At 46.7% G+C, this 16,869-nt stretch overlaps 1 protein-coding gene across 2 annotated transcripts in view; it reads left to right on the top strand.

Annotated features, from left to right (window-relative positions):
- The first annotated feature begins 354 nt into the window (after positions 1 to 354).
- Positions 355 to 16,869, top strand: part of LOC138837742 (myelin transcription factor 1-like) — a 68,185-nt gene continuing 51,670 nt past the window's right edge. For both annotated transcript variants that reach the window (XM_070036682.1, XM_070036681.1), the window contains exon 1: positions 355 to 621. The gene's annotated coding sequence lies outside the window, so the exon portion shown is untranslated. The remainder of the gene's footprint in view (positions 622 to 16,869) is intronic.

Raw genomic sequence — 16,869 nt, 5'->3', positions numbered from 1 at the left:
AGGGCATCTGTCATTCCGGTCGCTGCTATTAGGAATTATTGGACTGAACCACTTGCAGAGGAAGCAGGGGGTGGGAGTGAGTGTGACGACTGTAGTACTCCCTGCCCTGTCGTGTATTTTGCATTAAAAAACCCAATCATGCTGCATATTAATTGTGGGTCAGTCTGGGCAGCTGTGGGCTCCTTCTGTTGGCGGTGTGGAGGTCAGTGCGTAGGGCTTCACTGGCGCGGGCACCTCTCACCTCCAGTTTGGCAGATCCATCCTTCTGATGCTATACTGTAAATTTATTTCACCTCAGAGAGTAAACAGATATATTGGAGCCCCAAGGGTTCATGGGTAGCGTATTTACAAAGGAGCCTCCTCCGCCAGCCCGTGCCACCGCTGCTAACGAGAGTGGTCATTAAGTAAATGAGACGTCGCCTTTAGCTGGCTTAGGAGTTCGCACACTGAGGGGAGAAGATATTTAATTGAAACCCGGACACAGGCTTCCCTACATGTGACCGCGGTGAGGCAGGCAGCTGCCTCCCCTCCCCCGTCCTCCCTGCAACCCCCCATGTAAATTTCATGATTGCTTTCCGTGATGTCATTTTGAAAGAGGACAGACAATAGCTGTGGGGAAAGGTAAGTCAATGTTATGTTCTTTCGCTGACAAAGGCAGATACGAGGTGCTTGGCTTTTCCCCTTGGACAGAGGTGGGGAGGGCCAGAACAGAGAGGATTTCTAAGGCTCTCCTTGCAGGAAAAGCAGGTTTGGGGTGGCTTTAAAAACTGTTCTGAAGGGCAAGGCTTTCTTTTCTTCCTGTTCTGCCTTGGATCTGTGCTTCTTCTCTTTCTCTGCCCCTCCTATGTCTCTGAGATTCTTATAAGCGTGTTGTGCGTCAGACAGAGAAGGCATTAGGGAGGGAGACGCTGTGGATCAAGGCGAGAAACTTTGTGCGGATTTCTGGGAGAGGAATACAGTTGCAGCTGGGTCATAGGACACAGTGTCAGGGTGTCTGGGGAGGATGCTGGCCCCCTAAGCAGAAGATCTCTCTTGGAGCTTGGGTATTTCATGTGGGACCCCCTACCCCAGGTACAGAACAGAGATGCTTCTGGAAGCATTTTATCTTTGCACGTCATGTGCTTCCAAACTTCAAGAGACACACGCTAAGCGTGAGTGTGTCTGTGGAATCCATGCGCAGAACGCTGCCACTGTTCCTCTTAGCTTCTCCTAGTGCTGTTGTGGGGCTGAGTGTGGGGCTGTTTGTGGTGCCAGTGACTGGATTTGCATATTAAAACCAGCAAGTCTGAGCTTTGAGCTGTCAGGCTATGGCCTGCCTAGGAGCTCCTGGGGTCACAGGATTGGTTCTGTCCATTGAATTCACATCTTCTTTATAAGTCAGGAAAATAAACAGGCACTGGATGGTTTTGTTTTGATGCTGTAGCTGCTCGCTGCCTTCTCTGAGTCACCAAAGCTTGCTTGCTTAGCATCACCTTTGAATCAGTGGACATCAGGGGTTGGTAAAGTTGGGTGTTCAGTTTCTGAAACAAAACGTCTGAGAGGGGCTGGGAATTTAGCTCATGAAAGAGCACTTGAGGCCCGAGTTCGGTCCTCAGCTCTGGGAAAACAACAACAATCCACAAACATCTGAGAGTGGGTTGGTGCTGTAAATGGCTTGGTCTTGGTGCGTTAGACTGTCACGTAATGCTAGTAATGGTAGTGATGATTTTATTGTTATTTTGGGGGAGGGATGTGAGGAATTTTGTCTTGATGGTTTAAAAAAGGGATCATAGAGAGACCCAAAGCTGTCTCTGAGGCTAGTGGCATGTGAACAAAAGGCAGGAGAGACTCTAGGCAGACCTGAAGTGAGTGGAGCTCCCAGCTGCTCGGGGCCATGTCTGTCTGGCTCCTCTCCGGGGCTGGTGGAGCTAGTGGAGCGGCGCGCCGAACCCCTGCCACAGGCAGGTTTCGGGGAGGCTCCCTTCAGCTCCAGCTCCGTGTCATTGCTCCCTTCCCCTTGCTGATTGGCTGTGATGATCACTTCCTTCCATTAATTAACTGTAAACAAAAGAGTAGGGAGCTGGGTGCATAGTCTTGGGTGCTCAGTGGAGCTTCTGGCAGCAGAGGCAGCCCTAACCCTAACGCATCCCAGACTGTGTCCTTTACACAGAGGAGGGCCTGCTGCCTTCAGAGAGGAGGAGGCAGCTCTCTGCGGTAAAATGCTCTCCTCCTAAGTTATACTCCCTTGCAGACTCTTCTGCACGCAAGGTCCCTGACCCCTCCGTACCTGGTGGGGTTGGACATCTTAGGTGTGTTTGCCGATCTGAGGGCTATGCAGGAGCCTCTGAGAGTTGGCAGGAAGGCATCTCCATCCTGGAATGATCTACTTCTCACATCTCTTGGAGTATGGAGCCTGAATGTGGCACAGGAGCAGCCCCAGGAGGGATGTGTGGATGAGCTGCTTCTGCCTCGCCCAGGAGCGCTGCTCAGAGCTCTGAGGCAGTTGCAAATGTTTGGAGATTATGCTTTTGCCCTAAATGCTCCTTTCCCCCATAGGGACAGTGTGCTCTAAGAAGACCCTGCTAGCCTCTGGGTTGCAAGTTGCAGATGGTCTCTACTTGAAAGCTCTGCGAATACCAACGGGTGCCAGAAGGGCTGGGGTGCTCGGTGGCATACACTTGCAGACCAGCCTGGAGTTTGCCAGAGCTTGGCCTGCGCCCTAGCTGGGCTAGGTAATCGACTGGGTACTGCTTGGACTTCTGGCTCTTTCTAATCTTAGTCCTCAATCCTTTTCTGGTTAGGGTCACTGACTGTGCAGATGATGACGTGGGTGACTGTATGTGAGCAAGGGGCATGAGGGCAGAAGAGGTTGGTACCAATCACATAGGAAGAGCAGGCTTACAGCCCAATGGACTACATGTCTATGCCCAGCGATGGCTGGGCCATTTGGAAGGCTGTCTTTCACGGTGCCAGCACTGGGTATACACTGTGGGCCAGATATTTTGCAGGCTAACAAAGTGCCAGAGACCCGTTGGGTCTGCAGCAGCTTGCCTGGATAGGCTGGTGGAGACTGAGTTCTCTCTGGATTGACTGTGCAAAAGGTACCTCTGCTTTGGAAGAGAGTGAGTGGGGCTTGGGGCTGGGCACACCCCTGCCTGAGGTGTAGGTGTGGGTAGGTCTAAGAGCAATCAGACCCCTTTGCAAGGAACACAGAGTGGATGGTAATGCGTTGCCTCTCAACCCTCGAAACCTAGTCCAGAGTTACCCCCCGCTTTTTTTTTTTGGGTCCGGTTGTGGGGCCTGAACTCCGGGCCTGGGCGCTGTCCCTCAGCTCTTCAGCTCAAGGCTAGCGCTCTACTACTTGAGCCAGAGCGCCACTTCCGGCTTTTTTCTTTTTGCTTATGTGGTGCTGAGGAATCAAACTCAGGGCCTCAGGCATGCAAGGCAAGCGCTCTACCACTGAGCCACCTTCCCAGCCCGAGTCCCTTTTTCTTTATGAAGAACAGGGCACGGGAATGTCTTTCTTTTCCTTTTCTTCCTCCAGCTCCTCAAGCCTCCTGGCCATAGCTCTCTCTCTCTGCTCTCTTCTTGTAAATTCACTTTATGAACCAACCAGAATTTAGCTGTCTGTAGATATAGTTTTAATCAGAACTTTGTGATTACAGAAAATGGTCTTTGTAACTATCATTAAGTTAGATGGAGAGATTGTGTGTGTCTTAGAAGGGAGAGACCAGCTGCCCCTGTGCTGCTCTGGAGGGCTTTCTGCTGCTCAAAGATGACAGTGTCACAAAAAAATAAAATGAAGAAAAAGAAAAAAGATGACAGTGTCCACGGATCGCTCACTGCCGAGGTGTGTGCGCCCCTTGGCCGCTGGTGCTCCCAGTGCAAGGCCACTTCACAACTTCTTGGTGTATTTTTCTGAGTGTCATAGACACTAAACCCAGAACAACTGTGAGTGAGAGGCATTTTCCCCTGAGTATGTTTGGTCTCAGGCTTCCTCTGAGTCTGCTCTGTAAGGAACAGGTTAATGGATGCTAGCAGGTGGGGGTGAGTGCAGTGTGAGGGTACTTCACTCTTGTCTTCAGTGTTTCTGGAACTCATTCGATGCAGTGTCACCCTGCTTCTCCCCTTAGTGAATGCCATTATGGGCACATCTGCTTTTCTTGTAAGAAAATGGATGACCTATTTATCTTTTTTTTTTTTTTTTTGCATTTTAAATTTACACTTGAAAAATGTAATGTTATTTTAACTGGAAGGGATGAAAGTAACTCAGAGGACATTTTAATCTGCCCTGGCTGAGAACATCTGCTTGAGCTGGGATTAGGCCCACCCTGGGGAAGGCAAAAGGTTGCCAGACACAGTTGTGATTATTGGTGGCCTGATGGCACCCTCTTGTTCTGTGCTCTGAAAACCTCTGCTCAGAAGCTTGCCTTCTGGAGTGTAGCTTAATGCTCAGGCAGCAACTGGGAATGGTTGGATGTGTCAGAGTCGCCCTGGCCCTGGGGCACCCAGTGTGTCCCTCCAGGGGAGTGGCGCGGCCTCCTGACTGGTGTGCATGCCAGGGGCGGTCGGTGTTGGCAGTGTGCAGGGTGGCTGGGGAGGGGAGGGTGAGGACCTGTGACCCTGGTGTTGGGGAAGAAAGGTGACTGTATCCCACAGCACAAACCGCTGGGCCTACCTCAGTGTGTACCTGGTCTCACCCTTGGACGGTTCAGCATTGGTCTGAGGGCTCAAGCAGGAGCCACCTGGGCCCTCTCTCTGATTTTCCGTTCAGCTTCCTAAAATACACACATTAGGGGGTCAGAGGGTAGAGCAAGGCCAGAGCCCAACTCTCCCACTTGACTCTCCAGGACCCAGAGCAGAGCAGCCTGGCAGCAGGACGGAGGGTCCCAAGTTCTCACTGCTTGGGAGGAGCTTGGATGTCCTGTGATGTTCCCAGACATGTTTTAGAAGCTCCTGGAGGATGTCTGGGGGCCCCAGATGCTCAGTCAACAATAACTCAGGTCATCTCTGGTGGCCTTGCAAACTGTAGCTCACAGTTCTGAGGCCCTAGGAGCATTTTTTTTTTTTGTGGACAGCCCAACTTAGAGTTTCATCTTGATATAATAAGGGACTTGGGACAAGGGAACTAGGGTGATGATTTTCCAGTGCATCCGCCACCCTAGGGAGCTGAGTTTGGGTGGTCTAAAACCACCTGCTCTATTCCCAAGAAACATTCTTAGTAATTGATTTGCACATGGAATTGTACCTTCTCCAATACTCTATGCTGATCAAAATTTTGTTTGGAGGGAAAAGTAGGAATTTGGAAAATTGCGGGTCTTGAAGTATTCAACCTTATTTTCATTGAGACAGGGCCACTTTTGACCAAGTAGGGAATATAGCCTAAATTGTCAGGAACAAATAGGAATGTCTGCCATTGTATGTGGGCCTTGAGGCCCAAGGACTAGTGTAGCTGGATTTAAAGATGCTTCAAGAGGAGTCTTCTCTTATGGGCCCACTCCAACTTGCCCACAGTCATTCTGGAGGACATTTTTAGACAGCAGAGATATGCTGACTTCCTTTCTTGGCTCTTTTTCATAGCCTGAGAGACACCCTTGGTCTGCCTCAACCTGCTCTTTACCTTTATTCTACATCCCAAGTTAGGTCATCTCCTAGATCCCTGAATGTGCCTCCTGTCTCTGTTATGTCCTGTTGAAATGCTATCCTTGGTCCTTCCCTTACTGACCTCTGTGTGTGTGTGTGTGTGTGTGTGTGTGCGCGCGCGCGCGTGTGCATGTGCGCGTGTGCGTGCACGCATGCACACCTGAATGCCTGCCTGCCTGTATTGGAGCTTAAACTTGGGTCCTAGATGCTGTTCCTTAGCTTTTTCACTCAAGGTTGGTGCTCTACCACTGGAGCCACAGCTCCACTTCTGGCTTTTTGGTGGTTAAATGGAGATTAGTGTCTCATGGATTTTTCCAGGCCTGGCTGGCTTTGAATCAAAACCCTCAGATCTCAGCCTCCTAGTAGCAAGGATGACAGGACTGAGATTCCAGTGCCTGGCTCCTTATTCACCTCTGTTTGTTTTGGTTTTGGTTTTGGTTTTGGTTGGTCGTGGGGCCTGAACTCTGGGTCTGGGCGCTGTCCCTCAGCTCTTCAGTTCAAGACTAGTGTTCTACCACTTGAGCCACAGTGTCATTTCCCACCTCTGTTTTTATGCATTTCATGCATTCTGGGAATACCTGCTCAGCAACTCTGTTACAATGTTGCAGCAGGCTTGCCTCCTAGAGAGCCTGCCTGGCACTGAAGTCCTACCAGCCTGGGATCCTCTGTCAACACAGAGCTGGAATTTTCAAAGCCAGCAAAGGACTTTGAAATCAGAGGAAACTGAGTGCTCTGCTGTGGAGTTTTCTGTTCTGGTTGTCCTTGGTCTGCTTCTTCCTGTGATTGGGGCCTGCCTCCAGCCACTAGAGACTGCCCCACCTGGAATGAATCTAGGTATGAATCTTCATTCGAGGGTACCACTTACTGTTATTTTTAAAGATGGCCTAGGGTTTGGCTAGAGTCTGGTGGTGCCCTGTTTTATTTCCATGGAAGTCATTTCTGCTGCTAGCTTTGGTGAGACATGCCTGCCACCGTGACTTCTCAGGCTCCCGTTAATGTATCCAGCAGGCTAACTCTGAGGTGTCCCCTCCTGTCAAGATATAGAGATAAGCTGGGCACCCGTGGCTCACGCCTGTCATCCAAGCTACTCAGGAAGCTGAGATGTGAGGATCGCAGTACAAAGCCAGTCTCGGCAGGAAAGTCCGTAAAATTCTTATCACCAATAAACAACCAGATACTGGAAGTGGCACTCTGGCTCAAGTGGTAGTGCGCTAACCTTGAGCTGAAGAGCAGAGGGACAGGGCCCAGGCCCAGAGTTCAAGCCCCATGACTGACAAAAAAAAAAAAAAAAAGAAAAGAAAAGAAAAAAAAAAGATACAGAGACAAGAAATTTCCGGTTTTTAAGAAATATGAAAAGCTGGGAATGCTGGGAATGTGCTGCCTCTTTTTTCCCCATTCATGCTGTTAGGAGTCCTGGAGGGGAAAAAAAAAAGTGGATTTGTCATTTGAGTTGCATCAAAAAAGGTTTTATAGCTCCCTAGAAAATGCCGGAAAGGGGCTGGGAAGGTGGCTCAGTGGTAGAGCGCTTGCCTTGCATGCTCAAGGCCCTGGGTTCGATTCCTCAGCACCACATAAGCAAAAAGAAAAAAGCCGGAAGTGGCACTGTGGCTCAAGTGGTAGAGCGTTAGCCTTGAGCTGAAGAGCTGAGGGACAGCGCCCAGGCCCAGAGTTCAGGCCCCACGACCGGCTAAAAAAAAAAATTAAAAAAAAAAAAAAAAAAAAAAAAGAAAATGCCGGAAGGGAGACATTCATGAGAAAGCAGTCTGGGTCTGGGCCCTTCTTCCTGGGTCTGTGTCCCCAGGTGGACTTTGCTCTCTGGCTGGAGTCACAGCTGGAAGCTGCTTCTGGAGGCGGAGTCTCCCAGGACTGGCGGTTCTCCAGACGGGAAGGGAAGGCAAGGGAGGAAACCCATGCTGGCTTTTTTGGGAGGTGGAGTCTAACACTTCTGATGGTTTTGGGACCTGAGACCGTGGAACCTAGCTAGGCTCTTCTGCTGGACAACCCTGTTTAGCCAGCACTCAGAGGCTGGGCCACCTCTAGCATTAGTGAAGAATTTACATCTTATGAATTGTTTGCTGTATACTGGTATATCCAGGCTGGGAAATTAGCAACTCCTCTTTCCACCTTGATATTTTTTTCCTATACATTTAAAAAAGTTAGCTTTAAGAACTGGAGTTGGAGATGTGGCTCAGGTGTAGAGCACCTCCCAGGGAGCAAAAGTGTCAAATACCAAGTTCAAGGCCTGGTCTTGGACCAAAAAAAAAAAAAAAAAAAAGGAAAAAAGAAAAAGGAAAAAAGTTTTACAAACAAGTTGCCATTTAATAAAGCAGTTTATGAATATAAAGCATCTTGACAAAGTCACCCCTTTCAATATTCTCACCCACCCCTCCGGTCTCCCCATTTTTCTTAATCTTGTAGGACATACATTGAATTCCTGACTGCACTCCTCCCCCGCATCTTCTCTTCATTTCTCTCCCTCTTTCCCCTTAACCCTACTCCATCCCTTATGAGAACTTATTTCCTAGTGTTTCTTTTGTTGAACTTTGACTTTGTCTTTTTAAGGAATTACATTATTTGAGTTCCCCTTTGAATCTACCTATTCCAGTTGATACATTTGTCTACACTTGCATCCCACCCAGCGTATTTACTCACAAGTTTATAAGCTAACTCTAGCGCCCACATAGGAGGGAGAACACGCAGCCTTTGTCTCTCTAGGTCTGACTTACTGCACTTCACATAAATTTTTCCGATCTTTCCATTTCTTTACAAATGATACAAAATCATTCTTTCTCATAGATGAGTAAAATTCCATTGTGTATATAGACACCATCTTTTCTTGATCCATTTGTCTCTGGAGGGTCAGCTGGGCTGATTCCATATCTTGGAATCACCATATTTACCTATGGTGAATAGTGTTGCAATGAACATGGTTGTGTTGGTGGTTTTACTGTATTGACATTTGTAATTTTTTGGATAAATGCTGGGTCCCTTAGGGTAGAGCCTATAGACACCTGAAGACAGCTCTTTCTAGTTGACAAGGCCCTCAGTAAAATGTGGTTCAAGGAAGGAAGAGTTGTCTGTTTTCCTCTCTTCTTGGAATGGGAAGCTGGGCCTTTCAGACTATGATGTTTTGGTACTGTCATGGGATGCGGGTGAAGGTTTGTGATGTTTCCCTTTAAAAGTAAGGACTCTTGGACTGGGAATGTGGCTTGGTAGAGCCCTTGCCTAGCCCTTGCCTGGGTTCAATTTCTCAGTACCACATAAACAGATAAAGCGGAAGTGGCTCTGTGCTTCAAGTGGTAGAGCGGTAGCCTTGAGCAAAAGAAGCTCAGGGACAGTGCCTACGCCCTGAGTTCAAGCTCCAGGACTGGCAGAAAAAAAAAAAAAAAGGAGGGACTCCTCACTTAGGGTCCTTGACTTTAATTACAGAATAAGAATTTCTGGTCAAGTCACAGTGGTAAGAAAACTTGTCAGAGCTTTATTGAGTAAGTAAGCAAGCAAACATGCAGACAAGCAGAGAAAATGCAGACAAACAACACAAAGGAAAGGATACACACTAACAGAGTGAGGTGCTTTCTAGGAGGGACATGAGGCGCACAGCTCCTTGGCCGTGGGCACATTTCTAAGGTAAAGGCAGGGGTCTGACTTCAAAGTTAGGCAAAGACAGATGGTTTATCTTTGCTCTGATCACTCCCGGCGTTCCACTTTCTGAGTTTCTGGATGTTTGGGGCATTCTTTCCAGCTAAGAATGCATCCTGCCAGAAAACAGATCCTTATCCTTGAGATAAGGAAGGCTCTTGCCTGCATTTGGGTAGGAGGTTGCTTAAGTTTCCAGGGGACATTTCTCTCAGGAAGCCACACATCCTGCCAGACCAATGTTAGTTCTTGGGGTAAGAAATGCATCTCTCAGGAAGAAACCGGTCCTGTTGTCTCTCTTTGAAGCAAAGATGGTGCTTCTGTTTCTAAATACTGTTGCTGAGTGGTCTTCACCAGGTCTTACCTTCCTGGATTTTTCCTGCCTCATTTTCCCCTACATGACTTCAATCCCTTACTCTTAATGGAAGTAGATGAATGAGCATCTCCTGTATTTGCTGTAAGCTTACCATGCCTCATTTCCCCCTAGTCCATCCTGCCTTCCTACTATAGGGAAAGAACAGTAGAGTAGCCATCCAGCTGCTTTTTGGTTCTGGGGGCCAATGTGACCTTTGAGGGGTCCCTAGCCCCACCCTTAGTTCAGGGTTGAGTCCTCCTCTTTTGCAGTGGGTGGGTGTCCAGTATTTCCCCTGGGCTTGTCTCAAGCTTGCTTCCTGGCCTGGTCAACTGGCTGAAACAGATAAGCAGGAAGCCCTGTGGTGCCACTACATAAGGAGTTGTGTCTATTTCTTCATTACTGGCTTCTCCTTTGGTACCTTTCCTTTGCTGTAAACTGGTTATTGGAAGCTACCTCGTGCCCCCCCTTCCATTCCTTATCCTCAGAGGTGTGTGTGTGTGTGTGTGTGTTGGCTCCAGGGGCTCTAAGAGCATCCTGAGTTGGAGGCTGGGGCTGAGGATGTTCCCACCTTGGAAGGGACCTTCTGTCTGTGTTTAAGAGGAGTAGGTTTGTGTGGTCCACTTGCATCTTGGGTGCCTTGCTATTGAAGAGGCCTGGCCCTGGCCCTAGCACAGTGGGCCTGGGGTGGATGCAGTTCAACACTGCCTGCTTCTCTGGGACACTGCTACTCTGGTCTGGACACCTTCTTCCTGCTCACAGCCTCCAGATGACAGGCTTTCTGGAGAACCAGTCCTGTGATCTGGCTTGGGAAGTCATTATTACTGTCGAGCAGTTTAGCGGTTATTTTTTCAGCGTTGGTACGGCTAGAAGAAATAATGATAATAATATAAGAAAGACTCAGCCATAGTAACTGCCTGCAACATGCTATTTGCATTTTTAAGGACATATTTCTTTGAGACAGCCTGGGTGAAAGGTCACTATTTGCATATAAATGGAAAAGAGAGTGTGTGATGCAGGAAGTTACATCTGTATTATTTTCTCAGCAGCGAGCTGCTGTTGGAGAGATTAAGGGACATGGCTTGCGTTTGGCTTTTATTCAGTAGAGAAAGTCCCAGCAAGGCTGATTTAGAAGCAAAACAATAAGGGAAACGTGCAAAGCTATAGAATTGCCAACTTCCCTGCCCCCACCTCTCATCTCCCATTTTTACCTAAACTCAGCAAAAGCAGTCTGTCTGTTCCACTCAGCAAGTCTTCATTCTACTCCTCTTTGGACTCCCATTTTAAAAAAGGACTGGACATAACCTCTTGTACATCTCATTGTTGCAATCGGTCCACCTTCCCCTCCACAAATGATACCCACATCAAATACAGTGAGAACAGGGGTTATACTGTGGGGGAGGGACATACAAAGCAACAAAGAAAATAGCAAGAAAGAAAAAACATTTGAGTCTTTATCTTGGGGTTCATTTTGCCTAACATCAACTTATCTGACCGTTTCTGCTTGTCTCAGACATATACTAGTTATTACAAATAAGGGAAACCATGGGACCTATGTTGCTTTGGGCCTGGCTTACTTCACTTCATATAATTTTTCCAAACTTTGGCATGGGGGAAGTGGGGGAGGGCGGGGAGGATGGGAAGGGTTGGTAAGGGGAAACAAGGAGGAGGCAACAATGCTTGATAAGAAATGTACTCATTACCTTGCCCATGTAATAGTAGCCCCTCTGTTACGGTATTTTCACAATTGAAAAAAAAAAAAAGGACTGGAAGGAAAAAGAGCAACACTTGCCCTCATTTTGCCCTTAGCCCTATTTGTGTTTCCTGTCAAAACTTTTCCAACTGGAGCTTCTCCAGCACTAGGGTGGACCAGAACCTCTCCTGCTACTGTGCGCTTCCCAGGGTGGAGAAGAGCTCCATTCCTGGAGGACAGGGACTCCTGTAGGGACAAGCCTGGGAGCAGAGTTTCAAAGGGGTCCTGCGTGGTCTGAGGTGTCCTGCAGCTGCCCAGGAGATCTACTTCCTAGGGCACAGGTCACGCTTCCCCATGGGCACTGGACTGTTGGGGACAGGTTCCTGGCTTTCCAGCAGATCAGAGGAAGAGACTGCCATCTCAGAGAACTTGACAGCGCCGGCCAGTGTATGAGGCCTGTGTGTCAGGGAGCGGCGTCTGGGAAGCGGGGGCCTAAGGTTCTACCTCTGCTTCACATTTTCAACTTAGGTAATGTCCTCCATTCCTACTGTTCATTTTTTCCCCTGAAAACAATCTTGAACCGACAGATACATTTCAAGTACAGGACAAGACTGTTTTTCCTGAATCACTTGAGAGGATGCTGTCAGTGCTAGTCACCCAGAAGGATAGGTCGGTATAGGTTCTCCCTCCCTTTTGTCAGTCAGGAATAGGAATGGCTTTCCAAATTATCTGTCTTTCATGCCCTTGAGCTTTGTGAACAACTTTGGTCAAGCATTTTTGTAAAACGTTCTTGAATTTGTATTTGCCCAGTGTTGGGGCACAAGGGAACTCTCTAGTGCAATGTTCCGTGTGACGTCCCTTTTTCTGTGCTGGTGCTCCTTTAGCTGACCTGCAGCACACCCCCAAAGTCACGCTTCCCTTTGCAATTAATAAGCATTTTGAAAGGAAGTACTTAGACAATATGGACTCTAGATTTGCTCATTTAAAAAAATCTGTCTAGACTTATGATCTCTTATTCCAAACAGTGGAATATCAGCTTTACTTTGATGCTCAGATTTTTTTTCTGATTGGCCAGTGGGAGTCAGGTGCTACTCGTTTCCTTACTTTTCTCTCTTGCTCTTTCTCACTGCCTTGTTTTCAGAGCTGGTATGGAAGATGGAGGTTGGCCTAGGGCTGGCTGGGTGCCCTGGGTGCCTAGGGCTGAGAGGAGGCACTCCTGTGCCCACACTCCTGTGATCACTCTGCCTGAGTGATCACATACAGACACAAAGACGCAGACACACATGCGTGCAGCATGCATGCATCCACATGATACCATCTGCCAGTGTACTTGAAACCATATGAAACGCCAATGCCTGAGATTCTAGGTTCCACTGGTCATTTCAGATTCTGCCTTTCTGTGTGTGTAACTTGTTCCTCTACCACACCAAGAAATCTGTTTTCCATCCTTCTTGACATATTTGCTTATTTAGCCATTGATTCACCCCTTTCCTGTACCATTACCTCTCACTGACACTTTCTGGCTGCTTTCCTCACTGTGCCCTTCTGCAGCGCTTAACTCCAGGCCAGTCCCTGGAGATACTCTGCCTTCTCAGACTGAGGCACCAGGCCGCCTCCCAGGCCCAGTTTGCTCAGTACTGTGAGAATTCGTGGGACCTGGGACCAGACCGTCCAAGTGTGATAGACACTCAGGACTGGACCCTTGTGCCACTTTGCCCACAGTAGATTGTTCTTTGTAATGCTAAATGCCATCTTTATTTTTAATGTTTAACTTCTGACAGGGCTGGCTTTTAACTGTGACCCTCAGATCTCAGCCTCCTGAGTGGCGGGGATTACAGGTGTGAGCCACTAGTGCCTTGTGAGAATGGCACTTTTGACTGTGATTGCCAAAGTCTATGAGCTGTGGCTGTCATCGTTGGTCTTTATGTTTGTTCGCCATTGTCATTGAAAATTTCCTTTCCTGCCTTTCTGGCCTTAAACCTGGACATCAGCAAGGAGAGAAAGATAAGAGACTGGGCTAAGCGTAGGCAAGATGTAAGTTTAGCCCTTTAATGTTGCTCTGCCTGAGTATGTGGAGGTGTGCTATGTACTTGGTTAGTGGTCAGGCAGAATTGCCAGCTCTTGGATCTCTAGCAGGTTAGCTGCTGACTTGTGCTCACATAGTGTTGGCAGAAGGGCAGAGCATGCCAATCTAGGTCATGACCTCTTGGCTATGCAGAAGCAATTGTTTTCCCTGGCCCAACATTGACTGTGTGTAGCCACAATTGCCCCCAGGGATGGTTTTGTCCTGAGAGACCTACTTCCTGTCCATCGCCCACTCTACGTTGCTGCCTTGATCTATTCTCTCACTCTATCCCTGAACCTAGACTTCCCCGACCAAGGAAGTTGAGGCAGCAGTCATGATGTGGTAATACCAAAAGTGGCCCTCTGCTGTGTGCACAGTGTCAGAAGTGGGCACTGACTACTGGTGGGCCTCAAGGCTCAAGGTCCATGTGCCTGCAAGAGGAAGTTCATCTTTTCTTGGCTAATTTTTATTGTCAATAAGTGAGTGTTTGTTGTTGTTGTTTTGTTAATGCCAGTCTTGGGACTTGAATTCAGGGCCTGAATACTGTCCCTGAGCTTTTTTGTTCAAGGCTACCACCTGAGTCATAGCTCCACTTCTGGGTTTTTGATAGATGAGATAAGAGTCTCATGGATTTTCCTACTTGGATTGGCTTTGAACATGATCCTTAGATCTCAGCCTCCTGAATAGCTAAGATTATATGCATGAGCCACTGGCACCCAGACAGAAAGTTAGTTTTTGATGTGGATGTCCATTTGCTGGATGATTTTCCCAAAGCTAACTCAAAACTCACTGGACCATCCTTCCATCAACAACCTCCTTCCTGAAATTTGAGGTTTCTTGTTCCACCTTGCCCTCTGGTGTGCTCTGCTGGGTGCTGGCATGAATTCCTGTGGTCCTCATCCCTCAGCGGTCTCTGCCTGAGACATGCAGAGCCTTGCAAAAGACATCACTTCTCTTCTGACCTAGAGGAGAGCCTTGGTTTGTGCAACTGTCTCCGTCTCCTCCACTGTAGGCGTCTGTATGAGATTGTGTCTGTGCAACTCATGTGTAAGTTCCTTGTATGGGCCATTGGCTTCTCTTTTTAAAAAGCAGTTTTGTTGGAATATAATTTATACACTATACACTTTAACCATTAGAAGTATAAAATCTGATGGTCTTAGTATATTTACAGAGTTATACATTCATCACCCAATCTAATTTTATAACGTTTTTATTACCCCAAAGAGAAATCCGTCATCATAAATGGTTACTTCCCATTTGCACACATTCCTCCAGCCCTAGGCAACCACAAATCTACTTTCTAAATATGGATTTACCTCTTGTGGACATTCCATTACCATGGAATTGTACAATATGTAGTCTTTTTGTCTGACTTCTTTTACTGACCATAATATTTTCATATATAAGCACTTTTTTCTTTCTTTCTATATTTGTTTTTGTGCCAGTCCTGGGGCTTGAACTTGACTTTGGGCTCTGTCTCAGAGCTTTTTTTTTTTTCTCTCAAGGCTAGTGCTCTACTACTTGAGATACAGCTCTCCTTCTGGGTTTTGGCTGGTTAATTGGAGATAAAAGTATCATGGTCTTTGTTGCCCAGGCTGGCTTTGAACTGAGAGCCTCCGATCTCTCTCCCAAGTAGCTAAGATTACAGGTGCAAGCCATGGTGCCCAGACCTTTATTGTTTTTTATTGATAAATACTATGTAATTGTATTTTGTATTGTATATTCAGCAGTTTTGGGCATTTGTTTTTCTACTTTTTGACTATTTAAACTATTTAAAGTTGCTTTAAATAGTCAAATATGAGCCTTTGTATAACATTTTCATTATTCTTGGGTAAATATATAAGGAGTAGAATTGCTGGGTCAGATAGTAACTATGTTTCATATTTTGAGGAACTGCCAGACTGATTTTCAAAGTGACTGTGCTATTTTACATTCTCTATATAATTACCCACATTTGTTATTATCTTTTAAAAATTTATTTGATTTCATTTCCTACTGACTAGATGTTAAAATCTTTTCATATATTTATTGGCCATTTGTATGTTGTCTTTGGAGAAATGTCTATTCATATCCTTTGCCCACTTTTTTTTTGTCAGTCATGGGGCTTGAACTCTGGGTCTGGGCGCTGTCTCTCAGCAATTCAGCTCAAGGCGAGCGCTCTACCACTTGAACCACAGCGGCACTTCCAGTTTTCTGGTGGTTTATTGGAGATAAGAGTCTCACAGACTTTCCTGCCAGGGCTGGCTTTGAACCACGATCCTCAGATCTCAGCCTCCTGAGTAGCTAGGGTTATAAGTGTGAGCCATCGGTGCCTGGTTCCTTTGCCCATTTTAAAACTAAATCATTTGTCTTATTATGGAGTTGTAAGAGTCCTTTATTCTTAATAAAAGTCCTTTATCAGATGTAAGATTTACAAATATTTATCCCTAGTCTGAGAATAGCTTATTGATAGTATTATTTGAAGGATACAGATTCTGCACTTCAATGAAGTCTAGAATTCACACACACATACACACACACACACACATACATACATATATGGTTTTAGAGGCCAGATTTCACTCTGTAGCCCAGCCATGTAGCCTTGAACTTGTGACCTGCTTCCTACTTCATAAGTGCTGGGATTACAGGTATGTGACATTTTACCCAACTAGCAATTTTATGTTTTTTTTTTTTTGTTGTTGTTGTTGTTGTTGGTCGTGGGGCCTGAACTCTGGCCTGGGTGCTGTCCCTCAGCTCTTCAGCTCAAGGCTAGCACTCTACCACTTGAGCCACAGAGCCACTTCCAGCTTTTTCTGCTTATGTGGTGCTGAGGAATCGAACCCAGGGCCTCATGCATGCCAAGCAAGCACTCTACCACTGAGCCACCTTCCCAGCCCCCCCAACTTGCAATTTTAGAATGGTAACTAAGAAACTATTACTTAATTCATAGATAGGAGAACTTGCTCCTACATTTTCTTTTTTTTTTTTTTTTTTGTGAAAATACTGTACAAAGGGTTACAATTACAAGGACAAGATAATGAGTACATTTCTTATCAAGCATTGTAGCCTCCTCCTTTGTTTCCCCTTCCCATCCCTTTCTATCCTCCCCCTGTCCCCCACCCAATCCTCCCCCCCCACCAAAGTTGTAAAGTTCCTTTTTCCACATAACGACTTGTACATCTCATTGTTGCAATGGATCTACCTGTGTCCCTATTTAAACGATTTGTTTTTTCCCTTCCCCTCCACAAATTATACCAAGCTCAAATACAGTGAAAGCAGGGGTTATACCATGGGGGAGGGACATACAAAGCAACAAAGAAATAATCTTATAAATGTGTTAGAAACAATCACCTGAAAGAAAAAAAAATATTTGAATACATATCTTAGGGTTCATTTCCCTGATATCAACTTATCTGACCTTTTCTGCTTGACTCAGACATATACTAGTTATTGCAAATAAGGGAAACCATGGGTGTTCCTACATTTTCTAAGTGTTTTAGGCCTTATGTTTAGATCTGT

This window comes from Dipodomys merriami, unplaced genomic scaffold (genome assembly GCF_024711535.1).
Source record: "Dipodomys merriami isolate MVZ:Mamm:240054 unplaced genomic scaffold, mDipMer1.0.p SCAF_275, whole genome shotgun sequence".
Taxonomy (NCBI): domain Eukaryota; kingdom Metazoa; phylum Chordata; class Mammalia; order Rodentia; family Heteromyidae; genus Dipodomys; species Dipodomys merriami.
Note: the sequence above shows the minus strand (reverse complement) of the source record. Positions and strands in the feature narration are given on the sequence as shown.